This window comes from Brassica napus, unplaced genomic scaffold (genome assembly GCF_020379485.1).
Source record: "Brassica napus cultivar Da-Ae unplaced genomic scaffold, Da-Ae ScsIHWf_1696;HRSCAF=2322, whole genome shotgun sequence".
Lineage (NCBI taxonomy): Eukaryota > Viridiplantae > Streptophyta > Magnoliopsida > Brassicales > Brassicaceae > Brassica > Brassica napus.
The window spans coordinates 20956-27940 of record NW_026015112.1 but is presented as its reverse complement, the minus strand read 5'-3'; positions in this window follow the sequence as shown (position 1 = coordinate 27940).

Sequence of the window (6985 nt, the reverse complement as noted above, 5' to 3'; positions counted from 1 at the left end):
TATCCCACTTTCAAATCAGGTGATCCCAGTTTTCCTGTTTGGGAATATGACAGCTTCTTTGTCATTCTAATCAAACCAGGATGAATCGCGATGTAAGAAGCTTGATTTTGATACATAAAGTAGTGGAGAATCACCAGGAAGCTGAATAAATCTCATAGGAGTTAGGATGAAGAAGCTATCCCACTTTCAAATCAGGTGATCCCAGTTTTCCTGTTTGGGAATATGACAGCTTCTTTGTCATTCTAATCAAACCAGGATGAATCGCGATGTAAGAAGCTTGATTTTGATACATAAAGTAGTGGAGAATCACCAGGAAGCTGAATAAATCTCATAGGAGTTAGGATGAAGAAGCTATCCCACTTTCAAATCAGGTGATCCCAGTTTTCCTGTTTGGGAATATGACAGCTTCTTTGTCATTCTAATCAAACCAGGATGAATCGCGATGTAAGAAGCTTGATTTTGATACATAAAGTAGTGGAGAATCACCAGGAAGCTGAATAAATCTCATAGGAGTTAGGATGAAGAAGCTATCCCACTTTCAAATCAGGTGATCCCAGTTTTCCTGTTTGGGAATATGACAGCTTCTTTGTCATTCTAATCAAACCAGGATGAATCGCGATGTAAGAAGCTTGATTTTGATACATAAAGTAGTGGAGAATCACCAGGAAGCTGAATAAATCTCATAGGAGTTAGGATGAAGAAGCTATCCCACTTTCAAATCAGGTGATCCCAGTTTTCCTGTTTGGGAATATGACAGCTTCTTTGTCATTCTAATCAAACCAGGATGAATCGCGATGTAAGAAGCTTGATTTTGATACATAAAGTAGTGGAGAATCACCAGGAAGCTGAATAAATCTCATAGGAGTTAGGATGAAGAAGCTATCCCACTTTCAAATCAGGTGATCCCAGTTTTCCTGTTTGGGAATATGACAGCTTCTTTGTCATTCTAATCAAACCAGGATGAATCGCGATGTAAGAAGCTTGATTTTGATACATAAAGTAGTGGAGAATCACCAGGAAGCTGAATAAATCTCATAGGAGTTAGGATGAAGAAGCTATCCCACTTTCAAATCAGGTGATCCCAGTTTCCTGTTTGGGAATATGACAGCTTCTTTGTCATTCTAATCAAACCAGGATGAATCGCGATGTAAGAAGCTTGATTTTGATACATAAAGTAGTGGAGAATCACCAGGAAGCTGAATAAATCTCATAGGAGTTAGGATGAAGAAGCTATCCCACTTTCAAATCAGGTGATCCCAGTTTTCCTGTTTGGGAATATGACAGCTTCTTTGTCATTCTAATCAAACCAGGATGAATCGCGATGTAAGAAGCTTGATTTTGATACATAAAGTAGTGGAGAATCACCAGGAAGCTGAATAAATCTCATAGGAGTTAGGATGAAGAAGCTATCCCACTTTCAAATCAGGTGATCCCAGTTTTCCTGTTTGGGAATATGACAGCTTCTTTGTCATTCTAATCAAACCAGGATGAATCGCGATGTAAGAAGCTTGATTTTGATACATAAAGTAGTGGAGAATCACCAGGAAGCTGAATAAATCTCATAGGAGTTAGGATGAAGAAGCTATCCCACTTTCAAATCAGGTGATCCCAGTTTTCCTGTTTGGGAATATGACAGCTTCTTTGTCATTCTAATCAAACCAGGATGAATCGCGATGTAAGAAGCTTGATTTTGATACATAAAGTAGTGGAGAATCACCAGGAAGCTGAATAAATCTCATAGGAGTTAGGATGAAGAAGCTATCCCACTTTCAAATCAGGTGATCCCAGTTTTCCTGTTTGGGAATATGACAGCTTCTTTGTCATTCTAATCAAACCAGGATGAATCGCGATGTAAGAAGCTTGATTTTGATACATAAAGTAGTGGAGAATCACCAGGAAGCTGAATAAATCTCATAGGAGTTAGGATGAAGAAGCTATCCCACTTTCAAATCAGGTGATCCCAGTTTTCCTGTTTGGGAATATGACAGCTTCTTTGTCATTCTAATCAAACCAGGATGAATCGCGATGTAAGAAGCTTGATTTTGATACATAAAGTAGTGGAGAATCACCAGGAAGCTGAATAAATCTCATAGGAGTTAGGATGAAGAAGCTATCCCACTTTCAAATCAGGTGATCCCAGTTTTCCTGTTTGGGAATATGACAGCTTCTTTGTCATTCTAATCAAACCAGGATGAATCGCGATGTAAGAAGCTTGATTTTGATACATAAAGTAGTGGAGAATCACCAGGAAGCTGAATAAATCTCATAGGAGTTAGGATGAAGAAGCTATCCCACTTTCAAATCAGGTGATCCCAGTTTTCCTGTTTGGGAATATGACAGCTTCTTTGTCATTCTAATCAAACCAGGATGAATCGCGATGTAAGAAGCTTGATTTTGATACATAAAGTAGTGGAGAATCACCAGGAAGTGAATAAATCTCATAGGAGTTAGGATGAAGAAGCTATCCCACTTTCAAATCAGGTGATCCCAGTTTTCCTGTTTGGGAATATGACAGCTTCTTTGTCATTCTAATCAAACCAGGATGAATCGCGATGTAAGAAGCTTGATTTGATACATAAAGTAGTGGAGAATCACCAGGAAGCTGAATAAATCTCATAGGAGTTAGGATGAAGAAGCTATCCCACTTTCAAATCAGGTGATCCCAGTTTTCCTGTTTGGGAATATGACAGCTTCTTTGTCATTCTAATCAAACCAGGATGAATCGCGATGTAAGAAGCTTGATTTTGATACATAAAGTAGTGGAGAATCACCAGGAAGCTGAATAAATCTCATAGGAGTTAGGATGAAGAAGCTATCCCACTTTCAAATCAGGTGATCCCAGTTTCCTGTTTGGGAATATGACAGCTTCTTTGTCATTCTAATCAAACCAGGATGAATCGCGATGTAAGAAGCTTGATTTTGATACATAAAGTAGTGGAGAATCACCAGGAAGCTGAATAAATCTCATAGGAGTTAGGATGAAGAAGCTATCCCACTTTCAAATCAGGTGATCCCAGTTTTCTGTTTGGGAATATGACAGCTTCTTTGTCATTCTAATCAAACCAGGATGAATCGCGATGTAAGAAGCTTGATTTTGATACATAAAGTAGTGGAGAATCACCAGGAAGCTGAATAAATCTCATAGGAGTTTGGATGAAGAAGCTATCCCACTTTCAAATCAGGTGATCCCAGTTTTCCTGTTTGGGAATATGACAGCTTCTTTGTCATTCTAATCAAACCAGGATGAATCGCGATGTAAGAAGCTTGATTTTGATACATAAAGTAGTGGAGAATCACCAGGAAGTCGAATAAATCTCACAGGAGTTAGGATGAAGAAGCTATCCCACTTTCAAATCAGGTGATCCCAGTTTTCTTGTTTGGGAATATGACAGCTTCTTTGTCATTCTAATCAAATCAGGATGAATCGCGATGTAAGAAGCTTGATTTTGATACATAAAGTAGTGGAGAATCACCAGGAAGTGAATAAATCTCATAGGAGTTTATGGATGAAGAAGCTTTTCCACTTTCAAATCAGGTGATCCCAGTTTTCCTGTTTGGGAATATGACAGCTTCTTTGTCATTCTAATCAAACCAGGATGAATCGCGATGTAAGTAGCTTGATTTTGATACATAAAGTAGTGGAGAATCATCCGGAAGCTGAATAAATCTCATAGGAGTTAGGATGAAGAAGCTATCCCACTTTCAAATCAGGTGATCCCAGTTTTCCTGTTTGGGAATATGACAGCTTCTTTGTCATTCTAATCAAACCAGGATGAATCGCGATGTAAGAAGCTTGATTTTGATACAAAAGTATCACTTTTAGGATTGAGTAGAGTAATCTGAGTGAATAAGAAAGACTAGAAGTGATTTAGAAGAGATTTGAGTATAAAATGAGATTAAGAGTCTAGTATAGAACCATTGAGAGACAAAGAGACTAAAAGAGACTCATAACTTTCTTAATTGTATTAATGAGAGAGTTTACATATATATGAAGAGAGAGATTAGGGTTTTCGTAAACAAGAGGATAAGATAAGCATGTGGAGTCAAGGCTTAATTCAAAACCATCCAATAAGGTGATCAATCCGTGTGAAGCATCTTTAGCTGGCTGCTTCCTTTTGCTTTCACTTTCCAGCTGTGACAGCCTGTCCAAGACGCCCTTATCCTTTCCAACGGTCTGATCCATCCACAAAGGCTAAGGTAACTTCTCCTCTTTACCTAAGTAACTCGGGTAACACAAGGTAAAGGTTTGGTTGAGCTTTGGTCGATCCCATCTTGTACGGTCATGTACGGCCTTGTACGGCCTTGTACGGACTGGTTGATCTCAAAGCTCCCAAACCTTCCTAGCCTTCCTTATCCTCATTCTACTCAAGCCTCATCTCCCTTCTTCACTTAACTCTCCTCATCTTAACACTCCCCCTCAAGCTTAGCTTTGTGAAAGTCTAAGCTTGGACAGCCATGAGATCTTCCTCATTAAAAACCTCACTAAGGAAAACCCATTGGGATAAAACCTTAATGAGGGAAAAAGAGTAAAGATCTCACAGCTAAGGGGATCAGCTCCTTCTCTTCCCAAGATCTATGAGTCCCAATCTAATGTGAATGGACTCCATAGTCTTTTGTCTTGCTGCCTTGGTGAACACATCAGCCAACTGATCTTCACTTCTCGTATAGCAAGGTAAGATCACTCCAAGCACAATCATCTGTCTCACCTTGTGGCAATCAACCTCAATGTGCTTGGTTCTCTCATGGAACACCGAGTTGGATGCAATGTGAATGGCAGCTTGATTGTCGCAATGCATTGTCATTGGAGTGGCTTGATCAATCTCCAAGTGCTTCAAGATGCCTTTGATCCACACCAACTCGTTTGTGAGCTTCAGCATAGCTCTATACTCAGCTTCTGCACTTGAACATGACACCACCTTCTGTTTCTTGCTCTTCCAAGTCACCAAGTTGCCTCCAATGAATGTGCAATAGCCTGTGGTTGATCTCCTGTCAGCTCTATCTCCTGCCCAATCAGCATCACAATAGCCCACCACTTCTGTGCTTCCATTGCACCCCATCCATACTCCTTGATCCGGCGAGCCATTCAGATACATCAACAGCCTCTCCACCATGCGCCAGTGATGTTCCTTGGGAAGCTGCATGTGTTGGCTCACCTGATTCACAGCAAAACATATATCAGGCCTTGTAATGGTAAGGTAAATCAATTTGCCAACAAGTGTTCTATAGAGTTTAGGATCATGAAATGGCTTGCTGTCTTCAATCTCCCCCTCTCTTGGTACTTTGTAGCCATCCTCCATTGGCATCCTTGCTGTCTTGCCTCCATAAGCACCTGCACCTTTCAAAAGATCAAGTGTATACTTCCTTTGGGACATGAACAAACCTTCCTTGGATCTACAAATCTCAATTCCAAGAAAGTATTTCATTTCTCCCAAGTCTTTGATTTCAAACATAGACTTTAGAAACTCCTTGGTTGCTTTGATACCTTCCTTATCACTCCCAGTGATAATGATATCATCCACATACACAAGGAGAGCAACCATACCTGAGGGTGTCGTGAGTGTAAAGAGAGTGTGATCCAACTCTGACTTCTTGAAGCCTCGGCCGTTTAAAGTTGTGCTCAACTTGTTATACCAAGCTCTTGGTGATTGCTTCAACCCATAAATAGCTTTCTTTAGCCTCAGTACATTCCCTCTCTTCACTAGATGTTCCAGACCTGATGGAGGATACATATAGACTTCATCCTCAAGTTCTCCTTGTAGAAATGCATTCTTTACATCCATTTGCCACAATCCCCATCCAAGGTTCACAGCCAAGCTTAAAATAATCCTAATGGTGTGTAGCTTGGCCACTGGTGCAAATGTTTCAATGTAATCCTCTCCATATGTCTGAGTGAACCCTCTTGCTACTAGTCTAGTCTTCTTCCTCTCAATCGACCCATCAGCCTTGTACTTGATTGTAAAGATCCATCTACTAGACACAGCTTTCTTCCCTTTTGGTAGTTCACTCTCATACCATGTATCATTCTTTATCATAGCTCCTGCCTCAGCTCCTACTGATTCCTTCCATTCCTTATCCTCCATTGCCTCTTCATAGCTTCTTGGAATGTGATTCTCATCCAAGTTTACCATGAATGCGCAATGTGCTTCTGGATATTGAGCAAAAGAACACACGGCCTGAGTAGGATGCTTCACAGCTTGGGCATTGTAGTACACTCTTGTGTTTACCCAACTGGAAGGATCCTTTCTCAGCCTTGTACTTCTTCTCAATACTGGCCCTTCTTGCGCCATCTCTTGTTCTTCTTCTTGTGGCAGCACACTTGTTTCAGATCTTTCTTCTCCTAGCTGACTTGCTTCAGCTCCTTCTTCCCTTAGCTGACTCTCTTCAGCTCCTTCTTCTTGATCATTTGATTCCACAGCTTGATCATGAGAGCCAGAACTCTCTTCTCTAGTTCTTGTTTCATTCCCCCCCTCATGCTCAAGGTTGGAAGTCTGATGATCCGGGACTGTGGTAGTACTTCTCCCCTCTTGATGTCCTTGATTCATGTTGATTCCAAGGCCTTCTAGGATAATCCTCAAGGTTTCAGCTCTATCAGAGGTAAGATCCTTCAAGTCTTCTTGAATCTGTTCCTCATAATATCCTTTCTCTTCAACAAACTTCACTTCTCTAGATACTAACACTCTCCTTGTGTTAGGATCATAGCACTTGTATCCTTTCTGACTTGATGAGTATCCAATGAACATTGCCTTTGAACTCTTAGCTTCTAGCTTGTTTCTTATCTCTCCAGGCACCATCACAAAACACAAACACCCAAAGACCTTCATATGCTCGAGAGAAGGCTTGTACTGATTCAGTACCTCAAATGGTGATTGTCCTTGAAGGATCAGAGTTGGTGTCCTGTTGATGAGATAACACGCCGTAGCAACAGCATCACTCCAAAACTTCTTAGGCACATTGGATTGAAACATCATGGACCTGGCTACTTCCA